Source organism: Oncorhynchus clarkii, chromosome 28 (genome assembly GCF_045791955.1).
Source record: "Oncorhynchus clarkii lewisi isolate Uvic-CL-2024 chromosome 28, UVic_Ocla_1.0, whole genome shotgun sequence".
Lineage (NCBI taxonomy): Eukaryota > Metazoa > Chordata > Actinopteri > Salmoniformes > Salmonidae > Oncorhynchus > Oncorhynchus clarkii.
This window is the reverse complement of record NC_092174.1, coordinates 27,038,966-27,061,826: the sequence shown is the minus strand read 5'-3', so window position 1 is coordinate 27,061,826 and position 22,861 is coordinate 27,038,966. Positions and strand designations below refer to the sequence as shown.

Genomic DNA, 22,861 nt, shown 5'->3' with positions numbered 1-22,861 from the left:
ATCGTGTCTGTTGGTGCCTACTGTATGTGATACTGGGAGAACAGAGATCCAAATGTTTCAACAGTTTCAGCACAAATGGTGAACAGTTCTGAGTACAACTAGCACTGCACGTACTGATTTCTCCAAGCTGTCGATGTTCCTGACGCCTCTTTATTATGTTGACCCTGGATAAACATGTCCATCAACCAATCAGACAATAGTCTGCCTTTTGAACTGTGTCCTCAGATAATTCAACTCTTGTCCACTCTGAATGTTTTGTCTGTTGTCCTCAGATATCTGAGTTGTGGTGGGTTGGAGTATGTGTGAGTGTGTGGGACTGTGAGTTTGGGTGATATCTGACCCCGTATTGTGATCTGTGGTGTCTGCCGCAGACAGATTGCATGTCTGTCCTCCTTTTGCCACCTTTTGGGAGGTGGCCTTGGTGTAAAGGGAGCAGAATAATGGGGACCAGCACTTACAGGATTCATGGAATAGACCTGAAGCATGCTGCTACTGTATACTGTATGACAATCTGTCTGCTGCAGACACCACAGGTCACAATACGGGGTCAGATAGCATACAATCACAGTCACACACACTCACAGTAACACAAACTCTGACCCAGCAGCAGCATTCCATTCCTATTCCATGAATCCTGTAAGTGCTGGCCCCCATTCTTCTGTCCCCTTTCCACCAAGGCCACCTCCCAAAAAGGTGGCAAAAGGAGGACAGACATGCAAAGTCATAACCCTCACAGCATGCTACCTGCCACAGAGTGACTGGCTCATTAGAACAGACAGTGTGAACTGGGTCCAGGTTACCTCAGGGCTCATCTGGACTAAATTACTTGGTGACCTTGTTTCCACATAGAAGCTCTGCTTGGCCTCCTGCTGGCCTCAAACCATATGTAAACCCTCTGTCTCTGTTGCTCTGTTTCTCTCTCACTCCCTTCATTTTGCTCTCTCCCTTCATCACCACTTTCCTCTTTCTCTTCATCTCTTTCTCCCTTCCTCCATCACCCCCCCCCCCTCTCTCTCTTCTCATTCTCACTCTTTAGCTCTCCCTCACTCCCTACCTCTGTACCTCCCTCTCTCCCTCTCACTCCCTCTCACTCTCCCTCAAGGCACACCCATACAGCACACAAAATTGCGGACAGCATTTAGCCTACCTGATAGGATTGGGAGCACTGTTTTAGAAAGTTGGGGGGAAAGTAACCTGCTCCAAATGTCCTCTTTAAATTGCAGTTGCAGTTGAGAGCAAAAAAACAAACATGGTTTGGACAAATCAAAACACAAGATAGTAAACATTTCCAGAATGCATCAATAGCCTGAAAAGTATTTATTCCTGAAACTATGCAAAGGACTACAAGTCGGTGCAATATTGACTGTTAATCAATAACACCATAGGGACTGATGCTGCAGTTTAGTCACAGAAGATCACTCATGGTGTGGGTGTGACCATAACATTAACGGTGAAACAAAATGCAGCAGATTAATACAGAAAAAAAGATCTGAAAAGAAAACATTTAAAGACTTTACCTTAAGTTATTTGAAGTTTGTCCACGTACGCAAAGCAATGTGGGCTATCTAGCCGTTTCAGCACCACAGCACAGTGGGCAGCTCCGGCCAGGTGACAGAAGCACTGCAATACTATTGAACTGATGCACGGACTATATGCCAACTAAAACCATGCAAAAGGCTCCAAGACTATTTATTTCTGAACAAATTCATCATGGCAATCATGCAATCGCATAGACCATATTTTGCATGATATCGAATTACGAATAACTGCGATATGTGATCGGATGCCTAGGCTACATGTGGCTGTATTTGGTTGAAGTTGTATGCTATTACAATGCAAAAAAAATATGAATGCCTCTCGTGGGCTAACAACAGACTCAGCCCGAAAATTATGCCAAGTCACCATGGTAACAAGAGATGCAATACACCTAGGCGCTCGGAGGGGTGCAATTTGTGTACGTTTCCCACAAGCCAGAAACTGAATATAATCAACATCTAATATATCAATAATATTGCACTGTATATAATAACTTGGATGTATCTAACATAAACGGGTGCTTAAACAGTCAACACCAATCTGCTCTCTGTCAGGGATCTCCGGCATAATCCTGAACACCTTGCTGGTGACTGACTACACGATCACGCTGGGGCTCGATTGTCTCTCCCTCTATTATGTAACTGAAATGAATTAGAGGACCTAATGCCGTTCTCTAACGAAATAAAATCTCACACGTTGTACAATGACCATTCATCTTCTTCTTATTCTTACATAGCCTAATAGCAAATGATCAATTCACCAATCAAACAATTCGATTTGATAAATGTGTCCAAAAATGGCAAAATAGGCAAATCCAAATGTCCACATTATATATGCACTAGTGCAGATCGAGCTGTCTCAGTAAAAATAACTATAAAATATAATTATATTTTACAAAACCGTTAGTTTACAATATAAAGGTTTGGTGCTCCGAGAATCAATGGCCACACGTGAGAACAAACCTACCTGTATGCAGGTTGAAGGAGACTCTAGCTTCGGCGAGGTATGGGGTATCGCTCTTGGACCGGACTCTCCTGATCCGCCGGCGGTCTATATGGTCTTCCGGAGAAGCCGCCATCAATTTGAGCAGCGTCCAGTGACGACTGGCGTGTTGAGACAGACACAGAGCCACGGCCGATCACGGGAAGGTATTGATGGGGAGAGAAATAAATAGAAAGGGTAGAACAGGAGAAGGAGATGCTGGGAGATTTGAAGCGAGGCTCGGAGCTGCTATTACAGAGCTCCTTAATAACCCAACAGCAGAGTGGAATGAGAATGGAATATCAGAGGGGGGGAAAAATCGCTAAAATGGAAACATCAGACAAGTCAGTGCATTTATTCGAGGTTATTGAACTAACATATGACTGCCTATGAAAGCTAACATTATGAGAACATTAACATTATTTCCCTTCATGTTTGTGAACTATGATAAACCAAAAGACATAACTGTAAATTGTGTAATACATTCGTGATACATTTTCAAAATAGCCTATCCAACGCCATCTTGTGGAATTAAATTAGAAATATTGGGTCCTTTATGGACGTATCAGCAAAGTGGAATGAAAATGAAGAAAAAAAGAAAGAAAGAAAGTGTGAGCTCAGGAAAGAGAAAACGTTCTATGTTTTAACACCACCAGAGGTCCTTATAAACTAGACTATATCTTTCCCCTCAGTGGATTTTGGGGTCTGGCTAGAAAGGATCCAGTTTTTGGTAAATTAACGTCAGATTTGACATTTCGTATAGGATCATTTACGCAGCAGGTCAGGATAATTAACATAGCAGGTTATGAAAAGGTTTAGAGTTAGCTAAAATACAATAAAAATACTTGTTAAGATAATTTGACAAAAGCTGGATCCCTTCTATCCATGACCGAATTTTGGAGCGAAACGTTCAATGCTTTGTGACAGTAAAGGAGTCTTTACGGTTTTTCAAACTAATTACTATAAGAAAAGTAAACAAACTCTGCCTCGCAGTCTGGTAACTCTACCGTTTCGGTATGGACGTTTTACAAAAATTATGTATGAACTCAAGATATTCTGAACACAGGCTATTCAATGTAGTGATCGATACACAATTTATTTGCCTGCATGTACATTTTATCCTGACTTGATGGCTCATCACCTCACTGTTTTCAGTTGTATACTTGTATCGTTGAGGAAATTATATTAATTTTATTAAAAGCTGTATTTAAATGTTTTCTAAAAACAATTTCATTTACGAACCACAGCTGATTTGAACGAGTTTGCTCATTCAGATTCAGAACTTTTAAAACATTGGGTAGACTCCATCTGGGCAGGCTCGCATTGGTCGAATCAACGTTGTTTCCACACTGAAATGACTTTGAACCAACCTGGAATAGACCTTGAATTGACGTCTGTGCCTAATGGGGCCTTAACCAACAGGTTTGCCTACATTGTTAACACCATTCAGAATGCATAATCCTACAAATAAGGGAGTTCCTACCTTTAGGGGTGCTACTGGAGGAAATGGCAATCTCAGGTAATGTAAAACACACATACATAGAACTACAGGCATTCATTTCATAGTCATGATTTTTATGCTCATGTACACACCGATGTTTCCACAATGCTACAGATATACAGTACCAGTAAAACGTTTGGACACACCTACTCATTCAAGGGTTTTCTTTATTTTTTTTATTCTACATTGTAGAATAATAGTGAAACAATCTAAACTATGAAATAACACATATGGAATCATGTAGTAACCAAAAAAGTGTTAAACAAATCTAATTATATTTTATATTTGAGATTCTTCAAAGTAGCCACCCTTTGCCTTGAAGACTGCTTTGCACATCCTTGGCATTCTCTCAACCAGCTTCAGCTGGAATGCTTTTCCAACAGTCTTGAAGGAGGTCCCACATATGCTGAGCACTTGTTGGCTGCTTTTCCTTCACTCTGCAGTCCTACTCATCCCAAACCATCTCAATTGGGTTTAGGTCGGGTGATTGTGGAGGCCAGGTCATCTGATGCAGCAGTTTTTATTAAAAGCTGTGTGGAAATGTTTTAAAACATTTTGGGTGGACTCAAACGAGGCATGCGCACATTGGTTGAATCAACGTTGTTGCCACACTGAAATTACATTGAACCAATGTGGAATAGACTCTTGGCATTCTCGCAACCAGCTTCACCTGGGATGCTTTTCCAACAGTCTTGAAGGAGTTACCACATATGCTGAGCACTCGTTGGCTGATTTTCCTTCACTCTGCAGTCCAACTCATCCCAACCCATCTCAATTGTAAACACCATTCAGACTGCATAATCCGACAACAATCGTACGGTTCAGGCGCACATTGGTTGAATCAATCTGAGGTGCAGTCAACTCTAATAAACTTCTCCTCTGCAGCAGAGGTAACTCTGGGTCTTCCTTTCCTGTGGCAGACCTCATGAGTGCCAGTTTCATCATAGCGCTTGATGGTTTTTGCAACTGCACTTGAACTTTCAAAGTTCGTGAAATTTTTCAGATTGTCTGACCTTCATGTCTTAAAGTAATGATGGACTCTTTGCTTATTTGAGCTGTTCTTATTTTACCTATCTTTAGTATACCACCCCTACCTTGTCACAACACAACTGATTGGCTCAAGCACACTGAGAAAGAAAGAAATTCCACTAATTAACTTTAAACCTGATAATTGAAATGCATTCTAATTGAAATGCAGGACAACATATTTTTACTTTGTCAGCTCGGGGATTCGATCTAGCAACCTTTCGGTTACTAGTCCAACGCTCTAACCACTAGGCTACCTGCCTCCCCACATCATCAAGGCAAAGGGTGGCTACTTTGAAGAATCTAAAATATAACATATATTTTGATTTGTGTAGCACTTTTTGGGTTACTGCATGATTCCATATGTGTTATTTCAGAGTTTTGATGTCATCACTATTATTCTACAATGTAGAAAATAGTAAAAATAAAGAAAAACTTTGGAATGAGTAGGTGTCCAAACGTTTGACTGGTACTGCACTTTCTCTCTCTCATGTCTACATAAACTCCCACATACTGTATGACATGTACTGTATGAAATTGTAGAATAAACACACTGCATGTGTGTGTGTGTGTGTGTGTGTGTGTGTGTGTGTGTGTGTGTGTGTGTGTGTGTGTGTAGCTAAATAGGTAATATTTCCCGTTTAGTCCTTGATCTCAGCATCAGGGTGGCTCCAGGGTCATTGTGGTAATGGGGGTCTGTCTGTTTCTTCACATAATATGGCTCTGTGCCCTATCAACAGATTTATCTTGACAACAAGAGTGAGAAGGTGGAGGAGGGTGGGGTGTTACTTGCGTAACCACGGTTACTGTGTGCAGTGCCAAGAAGCTGGAGCCAGTGTCAGTTCATCTAAGTGGGACAGTCTCAGGTTGTTCCTGCATGATTGAGTGCCCACGAAGTGTTTATTTACGGGAACTTGTTCCCACTCTGTTAAATATCTACCTACTTAGTCTCACCCAACCAGCCCCTAACACTGTAAACTTAACCCACCCCTCTCCACCCTGACCCCTCAGGCATTGCTGATGCCTGCCAGATCTTACAACGCCTGGATAGTTATTTTAAGTATCAGCTAACCACATCATATGTTATAGCAATCACGACACAGTTGATACATGCAAAGTTTGAGCAGGGGAATGCGACTTCTACCTCCTTGCCCTGTAAACGCTGACCTCTAACCTTACATGTCCCTGTTAATCTCTGTCCCCAGGACCTAGCCACCCCTGAGGACTTCTTTCAGAACTTGCACCTCTCATGGTTGAGAAAACATGCCGAGTAAGGGGAAGCAGGTCCGGTCTGTGGTAGTCAACGCCCAGGTCATAGATGATCTGCACTGCCAGGCCGGTTCCAGACCTGTCCTCAAGGGAGGCTCCATTGTTTATGACTAAACCGAGAAGATATACAGTAGCCAGATAATTAGCCTTTGCTCTAGTGGTGGTTTCCAAAACTAGTTGTCAAAAGTAGAAAATGTTAAGATTAACATCTCACACACGAGAACTGGAGAACTATTGTGTCTTGCTTTACACCATTGGAGGCAAAGTGGAATGGCGTTAGAGGTAAAAGAGGAGGAACATTCCAACGTATCCTCCCTCTGCCCTCACGTCCAGACCTGCGGCTCTCTAACCGTTTTATGGCTCTGAGCCCCCTGACATCACCGGGGCCCTCCGGTGAGGCCTTCCCACTCCACCTCAGCACCCAGCGCAAGCTCCTCTGTATCTGGTCCTGGGTTAATGAGCTGGCCATCCCCTGGATCATAACACGCCTCACAGGCTCGCAGCGACATTCTCGTCGTTCTCCCCTAGTGGTTGTTATAGGGAGCTCCATAGTTAGGGATGTGGTGGTCGTGGAAGCAAGTACCCACTGCTTCCCTGGAGCCCGTGTTTGTGACATAGATCACCAGGACCATGCTGTGATGGAGAAGCATCCAAATTCTCACACAGTCGGCACGGGCTCCCGATTGGCGCAGTGGTCTAAGGCAGTGCTTGAGGTGCCACTACAGACACCCTGGTTTGAATCCAGGCTGTATCACAACTGGCTGTGATTGGGAGCCCCATAGGGTGGTGCACAATTGGCCCAGTGTTGTCCGGGTTTGACCTGTGTAGGCTGTCATTGTAATAAGAATTTGTTCTTAACTGACTTGCCTAGTTAAATAAAAAATAATGTTGGTACAAACCACAACAATCTTCATAAATTGTGGTGAATTAAAAGGGGGCTCATAGGCAGGCTAGGCAGTGGGTTCTAATTTCTGGGTCTCTACCAACAAAGGGTCACTGAATGGAATGCATTAGTCGTCTCCTCTGGCAACACCTCTGGCTTAAATCCTACTGTCCCTTGATTTATTTTGAAAACATTGACCATTTTCAGCACTTTTGGGAGAGGCCCCAGTTTTACAAGAGGGATGGCTTGCATCCAATTATGAAAGGGGCATACATTCTCTCAGCCAACATAACATTGACTCAAAAACAGCCAAACCCCTGCTGAGGTAACTCATCCCATTCCCAGTATGTCACAGCGTTATCGTACTGCTACAGGTACACATCTTCCCAGGGTCATTGTCAATAATAATCTTGTGACCATAAAGTTGGTGTCACGTGTGCTCCCTCTTCGGCCTCTAGTTCACCAGGCTGCTCGTTATGGCGCACACCTGTCACCATCGTTACGCCATCAGACTCACCTGGACTCCATCACTTCCCTGATTACCTTCCCTATATATTTTACTCCCTTTGGTTCCTTCCCCAGGCGTTATTGTTTCAGTGTCATGTCTGTGCGTTGTTCGTGTTTCTTATTTTGTATTATGTTGTGTTTATTTATTAAAACATTCACTCCCTGACTTGCTTGCCGTCTCTCATGCACATCGTTACAGTTGAATTCCACTCTTATGAGTTAAGAATGAAAATGGGCTTCTTCTATAAGAACAGGTCCCGTCTATGGTTAAAAATAGCAGAATACAAATCATTGAGTTGTTATTCATTCCGGTTATTGAATTTGCCGATATCGTCTATAGGAATGCAGCTTTCACTGTATTGAAACCCTTGGACACAGCTTAACATTGCGCTTTGTTACGAGCGATTACAGGTAATTGCATTTTGAATGAGAAAGTAGGCTGGCCCTCTCTGAAGTCTCGTCGATTGATGCATTGCACTCTTTTTGTCAAAGACCTTTTTGCATGAACGTCCGACGTACCTTACGTCATTGTTGACCTTCAGACCCGAGCTCAGGGATGGCTAACCCTGGAGATCCTTTTAATCTCCACCGAGTTAAGTAAATCTGTTTTCAGTTTTTTTGTGCCTCATGTGGAATGCTCTCCAAAAGTCCTTAAAGTTGGTGGATTGAATGTTCAAAGTGTTTTGTTTTTCAGATGATAGTTTTGCTTTCTGTATTTTTGTGTTTGCTTTTCATGTGTTGTGTAATTGATGTGCTCTTTTTGTAATTGTTGTTTATTGATGTGTTTGACAAGTCATAATTGTAAATAATCATTTGTTTTTGATTGACTTACCTGTATACGTAAAGGTGAAATTGAAAATAAATGTAATTTCTTCTTGGACAAATGTCATTGTCAGCATGCTTTGGAGAGAGAAATACATTGTTTTCTTCTCGATACGTGTCTGGTTGGTGTTCAGTTCTGTGTTTTCCTCCCCTGTGAATCATCAGGTCTGTGCTGTGTGAGCTGTGGACATGTGGCTGTGAACCAGGGCAGCCCTATATGTGCCCTAGAGGGGAAAGGGTAACTACGGCTGCAAAACAGCCCCTCAGTACAGCACAACCACCCGCTCACAGCAGGAACATTCCTCTGTCTCAACATGATGAACATTCTCCATTTGGGTCCAGTGAATTTTCTGCATTGGCTGGGTGACTTGACTTTTAAAACATTTATTGTTTAAATTTGTTACACTTTTCCACAGTTCCACAGTTCCACAGTTCCACTGACCCAGATACCAGTGATGCCAAGTTTCCTTCTGAGGAGCTGCCAAGGTAGGGGCGATTAGTTTGGTTCTGTGTCTCTTTGTTGACATATTTTGTTACAAAATCATTTTCTACATAGTGGCAATATTTAGTTATTTGCTTTTAACTTAACCTCTTCTCAATCCTAAGTAACCATACATACCTGTTATGTGTGATGTCAACCTGCATGTGTCTGATGGTGGTGTTGTCTGGCGGTGGTTTTATGTGCAGCTGTGAGAAGAGAGCCTGTCATGCTCTGCTCAGGCTCAATGTGACCTTGTTTGGGGAAACTCTGGACTTGCACATCCTGACCAAGGTGGAGACAGTACTGGACACCTGTGATCTGTGTCTCGTGGTGCATTTGTGGAATTTATGTTCAATCTGTATCTTATGAATCTCATTCATTATTTTTGGCAAATGCCCTCTTTAAACACCCACTTTTTATATACATTATGCACAAGATATAATATATGAGGGGCCTCCCGAGTGGCGCTCTCCAGTGGTTAAGGCTTCACTACAGATTCAGGTTTGATCCCGGGCAGTGTCACAGCCGTCCACGACACTATTATAAGATGCAATGTTTTTGTTTTAATAAAAGTTTATTTTGGGAATTAGTTTAGTACATTTTTGTAGGGGAAAAAATTATATTTCATCAAAACAGAGCGCGATAAAATGTGTTTTATTCTACTGCACCACACAGTTCAGGTTTTAAATCAGTCAGCTTTAATGGCTCATTAGACTTATATCTGATCAAATGTGTGTCACTGATTCCCCCTCAGGAGACTGAAAAGATTTGGCATGGGTCCTCAGATCCTCAAAAGGTTATACAGCTGCACCATCGAGAGCATCACTGCCTGGTATGGCAACTGATCGGCCTCCGACCGCAAGGCACAGAGGGTAGTGCGAACGGCCCAGTACATCACAGGGGCCAAGCTTCTTGCCATCCAGGATACAGTAGAGGGAGCACCCCCCTATCCACATCGATGGGACAGTAGTGGAGAGGGTAGTAAGTTTTAAGTTCCTCGGCGTACACGTCACGGACAAACTGAATTGGACCTCTGAACCTCAGGAGGCTGAAGAAATTCGGCTTGTCACCAAAAGCACTCACAAACTTCTACAGATGCACAATCGAGAGCATCCTGGCGGGCTGTATCACCGCCTGGTACGGCAACTGCTCCGCCCACAACCGTAAGGCTCTCCAGAGGGTAGTGAGGTCTGCACAATGCATCACCGGGGGCAAACTACCTGCCCTCCAGGACACCTACACCACCCGATGTCACAGGAAGGCCATAAAGATCATCAAGGACAACAACCACCCGAGCCACTGCCTGTTCACCCCGCTATCATCCAGAAGGCGAGGTCAGTACAGGTGCATCAAAGCTGGGACCGAGAGACTGAAAAACAGCTTCTATCTCAAGGCCATCAGGCTGTTAAACAGCCACCACTAACATTGAGTGGCTGCTGCCAACACACTGACTCAACTCCAGCCACTTTAATAATGGGAATTGATGGGAAATTATGTAAAATATATCACTATTCACTTTAAACAATGCTACCTAATATAATGTTTACATACCCTACATTATTAATCTCATATGTATATGTATATACTGTACTCTATATCATCTACTGCATCTTTATGTAATACATGTATCACTAGCCACTTTAACTATGCCACTTTGTTTACATACTCATCTCATATGTATATACTGCACTCAATACCATCTACTGTATCTTGCCTATGCCGCTCTGTACCATCACTCATTTATATATCTTTATGTACATATTCTTTATCCCCTTACACTTGTGTCTGTCTATAAGGTAGTAGTTTTGGAATTGGTAGCTAGATTACTTGTTGGTTATTACTGCATTGTCGGAACTAGAAGCACAAGCATTTCGCTACACTCGCATTAACATCTGCTAACCATGTGTATGTGACAAATAAAATTTGATTTGATTTGATTTAGTCAGGATCGAGGCAAAGATGAGCTGAGCAAAGTACAGAGAGATCCTTGATGAAAACTTGCTCCAGAGTGCTCAGGGCCTCAGACTCGGACAAAGGTTCACCTTTCAACAGGACAACGACCCAAAGCACACAGCCAAGACAACGCAGGACTGGCTTCAGGACAAGTCTCTGAATGTCCTTGAGAGTCCCAGCCAGAGCCCAGACTTAAACCTCATCGAGCATCTCTGGAGAGACCTGAAAATAATTTGCAGCGAATCTCCCCATCCAACCTGACAGAGCTTTAGAGGATCTGCAGAGAGGAATGGAAAAAGTTAAGGTGTCTGAATACCTTCCAAATGCACTGTATATACTTCGATACAATGATTGTATTTGTACTTTTGTACAATTACCGCTAGCTATTGTAGGTGTTTCGCTTCATTTCAAGTTGAGATCTCATATGCAATGCTTCAAAATATAATACTGTCAACAACGTTATGAATACATTTTCATAACGTTTGTCCTTTTTTGTCTCACACAATGTTATCATTACTGCAGTCCTTTCAGTGAACGGTCTCTACATAATAAGCTATGAGTCATTGGGGGAGTTCCCAAAGCTAACAGTAGATGCCAGTATGTATACTGAACAAAAATATGAACGCAAAGTGAAATAATTTCAAAGGTTTTACTGAGTTACAGTTCATATAGGGAAAGCAGTCAATTGAAATTAATCAATTAGGCCCTAATCTATGGATTTCACATGACTAGTCGGGGGTGCAGCCATGGGTAGGCCTTTGAGGGCATAGGCCCACCCACTTCGCAGAATGGCCCGCCCACTGGGGAGCCAGGCCCAGCCAATCAGAATGAGTTTTCCCACACAAAATGGCACACACGTGCACCTGTGCAATGATCATGCTGTTTAATCAGCTTCTTGATATGCTGTACCTGTCAGGTGGATGGATTAGCTTGGCAAAAGAGAAATGCTCACTAACAGGGATGTAAACAAATTTGTGCACAACATGTTAGAGAAATAAGCTTTTTGTGCATATGGAACATATCTGGTATTTTTTTTATTTCAGCTCATGGAACATGGGACCAAGACTATATTTTTTATTCAGTTTAGCTACTTCTTCCTCATACTGTAGCTTTAATAACAAACTCTTCTGAACAGACAGACAGAATAGTCAGGAGAGGCTGCAGTCAGTCAGGCTGTCTCTCACTTAGTATGAATGAGTGAGAGGAAGTACGGAGTTGTGTTCTCCTGCGACAATGTTTTGCTCTGCTCGAGGTGGAGCTAACACTGGCAGTAATGCAGTAGACTGCAGACCCAGGGAGCTCATTTAAACCATCATAATGTTGTAAAATAAAAATATCATGTAGGGGTCAACTACTAGCCACATTGACTACAGGTTCATGGTCATTGTATGACCCTGTTTAGCTATTTTAGTTATTTCTCTGTTCCCATATGTATTCTCAAATTACTCTCCATTTCTATTGATCTATTCAGTGAATGAGAAACCTTATGAAACCAGAGAGAGCATGATTTGGAGGCATGGGGTACGGGGAGAGGATTTGGATGCTAAGGTCCAAGCAGGACAGACCACTCTTACAACTTACAAGTTCGAAGGTGAAATGTCATACAGAGGGCATGACATCAGTTAGAATGTCTTATAGAAAACAAATCACAAATACAGGAAAAGAGAGACCACAGTAAACATCCCAAAATAATACAGGCAAGTTCACTCATCACAGGTGGGGTTGCCAGTCTCCTCACTGTTAATTGGTTGTTGATGGTTGAGGTTAGTTCATATTGTGTGAGACAGTAGTTCACATCAAGCTGAGTCTCCATCTGTTTCAGGGCCTGTTTCTGTTCTTATAGGCCTGGTTGACAAGAGGCGAGGGGGGTGTTTGTGACAGTGAGGTCTGTGTGTGTGTGTGTGTGTGTGTGTGTGTGTGTGTGTGTGTGTGTGTGTGTGTGTGTGTGTGTGTGTCCATCCAAGTGTGTGCGTGTGTGTGTGTACACTGGTGGTGAACCTGTTGACCTAAGTAACTAACCCCCTATTTCTAAAATGTCCTGCCTTGAAAAAACAATTTAATCTTTGATAATTTCTCAGCTAAAATCTTTCCTGTCTATGAAATGTATTCTAAATGCTCATCAATCTGGGATCAGGTCAGGTCATAACACTATCTCTGCTGCATCACTGGTTATAAATGATATAGTTAAAAATATCAACAAAAGGAAACATTGTGCTACCCTTTTCATTGGCCTGTCAAAGGCTTTTGACACTGTGGACCACTCATTATTAATTCAAAGGTTGTCAGAAATTGGCCTGTGTCAAGCTGTATGTAATTGGTTTAAATTGTGTTAAGTCAAGTTTCTTTGATATTATGAAAGGTGTCCCACAGGTGTCGATTTTTGGGTACTGTACTTTAAACTATCTATATAAATGAAACTGGTTTGTCTGTAAAAAAAAAATGAAACCTTCTCTTGTATGCGGATGATACTGCTGTGTATTGTATTGCCCCTTCTGTTGACACAGCTCTGTCTGATCTACAGTCTGCCTTCATTGTTTTACTGTAAACCTTAAGTGACATTAAACTAGTATTGAATGTGGATAACACTAAGTATACAGTGCATTCGGAAAGTATTCAGACCCCTTGACCTTTTCCACATTGTGTTACGTTGCAACCTTATTCTAAAAAGGATTGTATTGTTTTTTCCTCCTCCTCAATCTACACACAATACCCCCTAATGACAAAGCAAAAACAGGTTTTTAGACATTTTTGCTAATTTAATAAAATAAAAAAACTAGAATATAACATTTACATAAGTATTCAGACCCTGAACTCAGTACTTTGTTGAAGCACCTTTGGCAGTGATTACAGCCTCGAGACCTCTTGGGGAAGACACTACAAGATTAGCACAACTGTATTTGGGGTGTCACACCCTGATCTGTTTCATCAGTCTTTGTGCTTGTCTCCACCCCCCTCCAGGTGTCGCCAATCTTCCCCATTATCCCCTGTGTATTTATACCTGTGTTCTCTGTTTGTCTGTTGCCAGTTTGTTTTGTTTCGTGAAACCAGCGTTTGTTCCTATGCTGCTGTCTGTCCTAGCTCCTGTTTCCTAGTCCTTCCCGGTTTTGACCGTTCTGCCTGCCCTGACCCTGACCCTGAGCCTGCCTGCCCTGACCCTGAGCCTGCCTGCCCGGACCCTGAGACAGCCTGCGCTGACCCTGAGCCTGCCTGCCGTTCTGGACATTTTGCACCCTCTCTGGATTACTGACCTCTGCCTGACTTTGACCTGTCGTTTGCCTGCCCCTGTACTAGAAATAAACATTTGTTTCTTCGACACTGTCTGCATCTTGGTTATACCTGTAACCTGATATGGGGAGTTTCTCCCATTCTTCTCTGCAGATCCTATGAAGCTCTGTCAGGTTGAATGGGGAGCGTCGCTACACAGCTAGTTTCAGGTCTCTCCAGAGATGTTCGATCAGGTTCAGGTCCGGGCTCTAGCTGGGCCACTCAAGGACATTCAGAGACTTGTCCCGAAGCCACTCCTGCCTTGTCTTGGCTGTGTGCTTAGGGTTGTTGTCCTGTTGGAAGGTGAACCTTGTTTTCCAGCACTTTGGATTTGATATTATACAATGACTATGAGGGCTGAAGTGCAGACTGTCATCTTAAATTCAATGGTATTTTAATCTATATCGGGGGATACGTTTAGAAATTACAGGACTTTTTGGACTCAGTCCCCCCATATTACGAGACCGAAAGTATTGGGACAAATTCACTTTTGTATATTAAAATAGTAAAAAGTTTGGTATTTGGTCCCATATTACTAGCATGCAATGATTACATCAAGCTTGTGATTCTACATTTGCTGTTTATTTTGGTTGTGTTTCAGATTATGCCATATAGAAATTAATGGTAAATAATGTATTGTGTCATTTTTGGAGTCACTTCTATTTTACATGAATGTGGATGCTACCATGATTATGGATAGTCCTGAATGAATCATGAATAATGATGAGTGAGAAAGAACACAGACACACAAATATCATACCTCCAAGACATGCTAACTTCTCACCATAACAATAACAGGAGAGGTTAGCATTTTTTGGGAGTGTATGATATTTAAGCCTCTAACATTCTTACTCATCATTATTCACGATTCATTCAGGATTATATACTGTATAATCATGGTAGTATCCACATTAATGCTTAGAAACATATTATTTTCTTATTTACAAAAAAAGTGACTCCAACATGACACAATACATTATTTACCATTCATTTCTATAGGGCACAAAATAATCTGGTTTGTGTCACACTCAACAGTTTCCTGTGTGTATCAAGAATGGTCCAACAACCAAAGGACATTCAGCCAACTTGACACAACTGTGGGAAGCATTGGAGTCAACTGGGGCCAGCATCCCTGTGGAACGCTTTGGACACCTTGTAGAGTCCATTCCCTGCCCACCCTGCTCCCAGCACTCTTATCAAATTAGTATCACACACACACACACACACACACACACACACACACACACACACACACACACACACACACACACACACACACACACACACACACACACACAAAACCGAGGGAACAAAACACAAAGACATGCATCACAACTCTGTCTAGGCTCATCAAGTCCAAAAATACCCCTTCCCATTTCCCATTCATTAAGGAGTAATTCCCTTTTCTTCATGGCTTCTCTCTGCTTCATTTCTTTACCAACAATTAAGGGCTAAATTACATCCTCCTTATGTCCACCATATTGAATCTTCTACTGTAATGTTGATTATCATTGATGATGATGATGACCATCATCAGAACCTTTCTCCTACTCTTCTTACCGCTTTATTTCAGTTGAATGTGAATGTTTTCAGTTGTACAACTGACTTGGTATCTCCCTTTCCCTTTCCTTTCCTTTCCATTTATGTTGTTCATATTATTTATCTTCTATAAACAGTATGTCTATTGTCAGGTAGATGTGAGGGAAAATGCTATGTGGTTTTTCACATCCTAAAAAGAAGCCATTAAATAGAAGATAAGATTCTCCTTGCTTCGATATAATGTGATACAGTGGTTTTAAAGCCTCAATTGAGCAAGCCTGCTGGAGTGTGAGTGGTTTTATTGGCAGTGACTGGATGCAGGAGAGTGGGATGAGGGAGGACTGAGGGAGGGATGAGATGGTAGATGTGTAGAGGTCCCTGTCTGACCCAGGCAGCTGCAGGTTTATAGAGCCATCATCATTGATATCAGTTCTGCAAATATCCTTGTGTCTATTTGAATGAAAAGGAAATTGACCAGGAGACAGGGTGTGTGTGTGTGTGTGTGTGTGTGTGTGTGTGTGTGTGTGTGTGTGTGTGTGTGTGTGTGTGTGTGTGTGTGTGTGTGCGTGCGTGTGTGTGTGTGTGTGTGTGTATGTGTGTGTGTGTGTGTGTGTGTGTGTGTAAGCGGGTTTCTCTTTATGCAAACTGATAGGACTATCAGAGCTATCCAGGTCAGCAAAAACACACCATGAATTTGACCCATTCAAAGAGCATGGTAGCTTAGTGAAGACAGATATTATTTCAATTACCTACAAAACAAGGTGCCACTTTGTGTAAAAAGAAAATCACATTTCAACATTGCTGTGAAATATTCTAACAGACAAGCAGAAGTTGATGTACAGTACCAGTCAAAAGTTTGGACACACCTACTCATTCAAGGGTTTTCCTTTATTTTTTAAAATATTTTCTACATTGTAGAATAGTAGTGATGACATGAAAACTATGAAATAACACATATGGAGTCATGTAGTAACCATAAAAGCGTTAAACAAATCAAAATGTATTTTATGTTTTATATTCTTCAAAGTAGTCACCCTTTGCCTTAATGACATCTTTGCACACTTTTGGCATTCTCTCAACCAGCTTGAGAGAATGCTTTTCCAAAAGTCTTGAAGGAGTTCCCACAAATGCTGAGCACTTGTTGCCTGCTTTTCCTTCACTCTGCGGTCCAACTCATCCCAAACCATCTCAATTGGGTTGAGGTCGGGGGATTGTGAAGGCCAGATCATCTGATGCAGCACTCCATCACCATCCTTCTTGTTCAAATATCCATTACACAGCCTGGAGGTTTTGGGTCAATGTCCTGTAGAAAAACAAATGATAGTCTCACTTAGTGCAAACCAGATGGGATGGCGTATCGCTGCAGAATGCTGTGGTAGCCATGCTGGTTAAGTGTGCCTTGAATTCTAAATAAATCACTGACAGTGTCACCAGCAAAGTACCCCCACACCATCACACCTCCTCCTCCATGCTTCACAGTGGGATCCACACATGCAAAGATCATCCGTTCACATACTCTGCTTCTCACAAAGACATGGCGGTTGGAACCAAAAATCTCAAATGTGGACTCATCAGACCAAAGGACAGATTTCCAATGGTCCATTGCTCGTGTTTCTCTGTCCAGGCAATTCTATTCTTCTTATTGGTGTCGTTTAGTTGTGCTTCTTTGCAGCAATCGACCATGAAGTCCTGATTCACTCAGTCTCCGTGGGAACAGTTTATGTTGAGATGTGTCTGTTACTTGAACTCTCTAAGGCATTTATTTGGGCTGCAATTTCTGAGGCTGGTAACTCTAATGAATTTAACCTCTGCAGCAGAAGTAATTCTGGATCTTCCTTTTCTGTGGCGGTCCTCATGAGAGCCAGTTTTATCACAGCGCTTGATGGTTTTTGCGACTGCCTTTGAAGAAACTTTACTAATATGGACTTGGTATTTTACCAAATAGGGCTATCTTCTGTGTACCACCCCTACCTTGTCACAACACAACTGACTGGCTCAAACGCATTAAGAAGAAAATAAATTCCACAAATGAACTTTTAACAAGATACACCTGTCAATTGAAATGCATTCCAGGTGGCTACCTCATGAAGCTGATTGAGAGAATGCCAAGAGTGTGCATAGATGTCATCAAGGCAAAGGGTGACTACTTTGAAGAATATAAAACATAAAATACATTTTGACTTGTTTAACACTTTTTTTGGTTACTACATGATTCCATATGTGTTATTTCATAGTTTTGATGTCTTCACTATTATTCTACAATGTAGAAAATAGTTAAAAATAAAGAAAAACCCTGGAATGAGTAGGTGTGTCCAAACTTTTGACTGGCACTGTAGGTACTTTCTATTCATAGTAACCGTCAATCAGCTTCACAACTATGCAGGGGAGGCTGCGGCTGGTCTCTATCTCTTTATCTCTTTCTCTCTCTCTATTTCTCTCTCTCATACACACAGAGGTGGGAATAAATAAGGGAATAGAATACCAAGCAAAACCCAACGTTCAGGCTCTTGCTCATTGGACCTCAGGCTACGTCTGTGTTTATGCTAGCTGTCAACAAGTGATCATCAGTGATTATAGCAGAGTTGCATGCAAGTCCCACTGCCCATTGTCCAGGCGTTAGTGCAAATTGTTTTTGTCATCTTAGTGATAGTGAATGGCCCATAAGAACAAAGAGAGAGCACAATATTTCACAATGGCAGAGGAAAAGCAACATGATTCAGAGAGAAACGACAAAGAGCAGTAAAAGCCAGACTCAGAGATTGAAAGAGAACTGTCATTATATCAGAGACAGAGTATCAAAATAGCCTATAGCCTAGGAAACTTCAAAAATATAACATTTCCATAATATCTCAAATCAATTGAAACCTAAAAGGAAAACACAAGTCAAATGTGTTGCCAAACCATTATGAATTTACATTTCAGATGCTCCAAACGTGTTTGAAATGTAATATTTAATTCATTAATTTCCTGTCATTAATTAACGGTGTGTGCCTGCTAAACAGTGATATCTACAGTATCTGTGATAACACTAATACAGTACAACAAACACTTTAAGTGCCATCGGAACAGTGTTACAGTTCACATATTTTAATTGCAATCCAATATTCAACACAGTACGATAGAAGTGAGGCTTTTCTTTTGTCAGGCAAGGGATTCGATGTGCTTGTGATGACGAGAACAAAATGTCAATGCGGAATTAGAACTAAAGTACAGAATTATAATTAACCAACCCCACATACGGGTGACACAAATCCCAGGCACCAGAGATAAAAGAAGCCTCACTACTTCAGTAGTATACATCATGAACACAGTTCTCTACTTTAACCCCTTCTAATAGCTTGGCATCTGTTGGTGCATCTCTCAACTCGTCCAGTTCCTCTGTTCAAGCAGTTGACTGACTGGTGTATTTTTTCTATCTTTATTTAACTAGGCAAGTCAGTTAAGAACTAATTCTTATTTTCAATGACAGCCTAGTAACAATGGGTTAACTGCCTGTTCAGGGGTATAATGACAGATTTGTACCTGGTCAGCTTGAGGATTTAAACTTGCAACCTTTCGGTTACTAGTCCAACGCTCTAACCACTAGGCTACCCTGCCGCTCCTAGGTTGGAGACCAATGTGAACTATCTGAGAGTAGTAGTGCTGCTGACCTAGGATCAGTTTTAACTTTAGGATAATATTGAACAAGATCACATGAACAGGGCGGACCTGATCCTAAATCAGCACTCTTACTCTGAGATGCTTTATAATTATGGTAGTAACAGTCATACTGCCAACTCTAATATCCATAAATCAATTCACATTACAGTGAATCCATACATTTTTAGTATATGGGCATGCTTGTTTATTTCTATTTCTATTGATTTCTAGATTAATTAGGCTACCAAGAAGGAAATCAGTGTGTAAACAAAGTGACTCGCTAAAAAGCTTAGGCTGCCTAAAAATAGCAGCAGTTTTTCTTTCTAGAGTAATATTTGTTCTTCCTAACAAACTGTGTATTAGTTATTGCCTAGAGGATTTCAGTCCAAAAATCCAATCTGGAGAAACAACCAGAGAACTGGGATTATTAATCTGGGCCTATTCTACATCAGTGTGTGCATTCCAGACCCCAAAGCAGCAGGCTATTTCCTATTGCTAGAGGATAACATATTATTTTATGGAGTGGGTACTTTACCTGTTAGGACTTGTATGAGTACTTTACCTGTGAGGACTTGTATGAGGACTTTACCTGTGAGGACTTGTATGAGTACTTTACCTGTTAGGACTTGTATGAGTACTTTACCTGTGAGGACTTGTATGAGGACTTTACCTGTGAGGACTTGTATGAGGACTTTACCTGTGAGGACTTGTATGAGGACTTTACCTGTGAGGATTTGTATGAGTACTTTACCTGTGAGGACTTGTATGAGGACTTTACCTGTGAGGACTTGTATGAGTACTTTACCTGTGAGGACTTGTATGAGGACTTTACCTGTGAGGACTTGTATGAGGACTTTACCTGTGAGGACTTGTATGGGTACTTTACCTGTTAGGACTTGTATGAGGACTTGACCTGTGAGGACTTGTATGAGGACTTTACCTGTGAGGACTTGTATGAGGACTTTACCTGTGAGGACTTGTATGAGGACTTTACCTGTGAGGACTTGTATGAGGACTTTACCTGTGAGGACTTGTATGAGGACTTTACCTGTGAGGATTTGTATGAGTACTTTACCTGTGAGGACTTGTATGAGGACTTTACCTGTGAGGACTTGTATGAGGACTTCACCTGTGAGGACTTGTATGAGGACTTTACCTGTGAGGACTTGTATGAGTACTTTACCGGTGAGGACTTGTATGAGGACTTTACCTGTGAGGACTTGAATGAGGACTTTACCTGTGAGGACTTGTATGAGGACTTTACCTGTGAGGACTTGTATGAGGACTTTACCTGTGAGGACTTGTATGAGGACTTTACCTGTGAGGACTTGTATGAGGACTTCTATGCGCTAATGAAGTGCTAATGATCAAAACCCAGTAGACCTAAAAGGCTCCAAAACTAATTCCCTCTGCCATACATTGTGTGTATGTGTGCATGTGTGTGTGTGTGTACTCTAGCTTAGGTTGGATCAATAGACAGGAGAATCCTCTTAATGCTGCTGATAGGTCAAGTAATCTAGGAGAGGCCAGTCACTGTGTGTGTGCTTGCCCATGTGCCCTGTCTCCTCCCTCCAGGGCTTTGCTCCACGTGCCCGATGCTGAACTGAAATACAGTGCAAGGTTGGTATTACCCTGAACATGGGAGGCCACACACCCACCCCCTCGCAGAGTCACACAGAGGCACACATAGAGAGGGATACAGAAAGAGAGGGAGAGAGAGAGGGAGAGAGAGGAACAGATAGAGGAAGAGGAAAAAGGAGGAATAGGAAATACCTATAAATTGGTGTCTGATGGCAATAATAGAGGTAACACCTATGAGTCAGATATGGTTTATTTCTAGTGTAGATATATTGGGGACCTTGACTAGGGAGACCGAGAGAAGATTGTGCAGGAAGTTATGTGATCTAAGTGGATGAGGGTCAACAGTCATAAAGACTGGTTGTCATAGGGTCAGGTAAACAAATGTGACGTTCAGAACAACAACAAAAACAAGACAAATAAGACAACAACAAAAACAAGACACAGGTTTGTCAAGGTATGTGGAAAATAAGAAGAGCAATGTACACTGAACAAAAATATAAACGCAACATGTAAAGTGTTGGCCCCATATTTCATGAGCTGAAATAAAAGATCCCAGAAATCTTCCATACACACAAAAAGCTTATTTCTCAAAAATGTTGTGAACAAATTTATTTATATTCCTGTTATTAAAAAAAAAAAAATTGTGGTATCCAATTGTTAGTAGCTACTATCTTGTCTCATCGCTACAACTCCCGTACGGGCTCGGGAGAGACGAAGGTGCAAAGTCATGCGTCCTCCGATACACAACCCAACCAAGCCGTACTGCTTCTTAACACAGCGCGCATCCAACCCGGAAGCCAGCCGCACCAATGTGTCGGAGGAAACACTGTGCACCTGGCAACCTTGGTTAGCGCACACTGCGCCCGGTCCGCCACAGGAGTCGCTGATGCGCGATGAGACAAGGATATCCCTACCGGCCAAACCCTCCCTAACCCGGATGACGCTAGGCCAATTTTGTGTCGCCCCACGGACCTCCCGGGCGTGGCAGGTTACGACAGAGCCTGGGCACGAACCCAGAGTCTCTGGTGGCCCTTAACCACTGCACCACCCGGGAGGCCCTTACATCCCTATTATTGAGAATTTCTTCTTCGCCAAGATAATCCATCCACCTGAGAAATGTGGCATATGAAGAAGCTGATTAAACAGCACGATCATTACACAGGTGCACTTTGTGCTGGGGGACAATAAAAGGCCAGTCTAAAATGTGCAGTTTTGTCACACTGCACAATGCTACATATGTCTCAAGTTTTGAATGAGCGTGCAATTGGCATGTTGACATGCTGCATACCTCCAATGTCATTTTAGAGAATTTGGCAGGACGTTCAACCGGCCTCACAACCATGCCAGCCCAAGACCTCCACATCCGACTTCTTTACATGCGGGATCGTCTGAGACCAGGCACCTGGATGAAACTGAGGTATTTATGTCTGTAATAAAGCCCTTTTGTGTGGAAAAACTAATTTTGATTGGCTGGGCCTGGCTCCCAACTGGGTGGGCCTACGCCCTCCCAGGTCCACCCATGGCTGCGCCCCTGCCCAGTTATGTGAAATCCGTAGATTAGGGCCTATTTCACTGAATTCCTTATTTGAACTGTAACTCAGTAAAATCGTTGAAATTGTTGCATGTTGTGTCTATATTTTTGTTCAGTATATAAACATAATGTAAAACATTAATATAATGTACAAGATTAACATAATGTAACAAATTAACATGCATTTTTTTGCTTTCAATAAAACCTGGTAGCACTTAATGCATCATGATAATACCTGGATATAATTCCAACGTACAGATTAAAATGGAAGAAAATAGAACAGAGCCTGTTCAAGTCCTATACAACCCATCCATTCTATCAATTGAAGAAGAATGGCGCCGGAGGAGA

The 22,861-nt window shown here is 42.0% G+C and overlaps 1 pseudogene; it reads left to right on the top strand.

Moving 5' to 3' along the window:
• Positions 1-3,968: 3,968 nt before the first annotated feature.
• On the top strand, positions 3,969-20,765 carry LOC139386738 (uncharacterized; annotated as a pseudogene).
• The last annotated feature ends 2,096 nt before the right edge of the window (positions 20,766-22,861 follow it).